Consider the following 1,048-nt stretch of genomic DNA (forward strand, 5'->3'; position numbering starts at 1 on the left):
GTTTTATTAGTTACCACACAATGCCGCATGGCTACTAAAATACGCTGCATCTGCAATCATGTGCAGAACAAAAGAAAACTTCACTTGCTTCAGAAAACAGGTTCTGGAAGAGATTTTCTTGAGGACATGAAACTCGATGGCGGAGGTGCTAAAATAGCCATGAGCTTTCTCACCCCTTAGGCTTGAAGGCTAAACAACCAACTGGAAACAGTCATCATATTTTCTGAGAAGTAACTGGATTGTGTTACCTCAATCTCAGTCGTCCTACTGCAAATGTGTTGTGTATCATATTTCAATATAAACCTAATATAATTTCACTTGATTGACAATAATAATAAAAAACAGTGTAAACACTTCAAACACAAACAAACACAATGCATCAGTAGAACTGTGGCTTCAGACACCCAAGACGTCATGGGCATGCAGTGATTATTTCCGTAGTTTGACCAGGAAAGTGAACACGAAAACATCAGCAACAATATTTAATGTGTCAGTGAACAGACATTAAAAGTCAGTTTAAGGCAGTAATAAAGCCCCTCCCTCCCTCCCTCTATAAACCCCAATCATCATAAATGTATGTACACCACAGCCTTGAAAAATGAATGATACAAAACGTTTCATCCAGTTGTTGTCTGTAACTTAATAATAAACACCTCCAACTATTAAAGTGCTCTGTCAAATCACTTTTGTCTATCACTGAGGCAAAATATGTAGGTCAGCAGGCCTATGCTTTTTGAAAATGATTATGCAGTATCACATGAACAATGAAGCACATCAAGAAATAATCACCACTCTAAATTTAAATTTAATGTCTAAACATTTGATTCATGTTGATCATCATAAAATGTGTGACATTCCCAAAATCCCTTTGTTTGTGTTACAGGCGGGGTCATGTATATAAAAAGGGAAATATACTGATCCAAACACCCTTTGATTTATGGGTTACAATCAGCACTTTCTCTCCCCACTGGCATACCCAGGTTCTCCATCTGTGAAGAAAACAAACAAGGAATATACTCTAGGTTAGAGATTTTAAACTTTTTAAAGT

Source organism: Clupea harengus, chromosome 6 (genome assembly GCF_900700415.2).
Source record: "Clupea harengus chromosome 6, Ch_v2.0.2, whole genome shotgun sequence".
NCBI classification, from domain to species: domain Eukaryota; kingdom Metazoa; phylum Chordata; class Actinopteri; order Clupeiformes; family Clupeidae; genus Clupea; species Clupea harengus.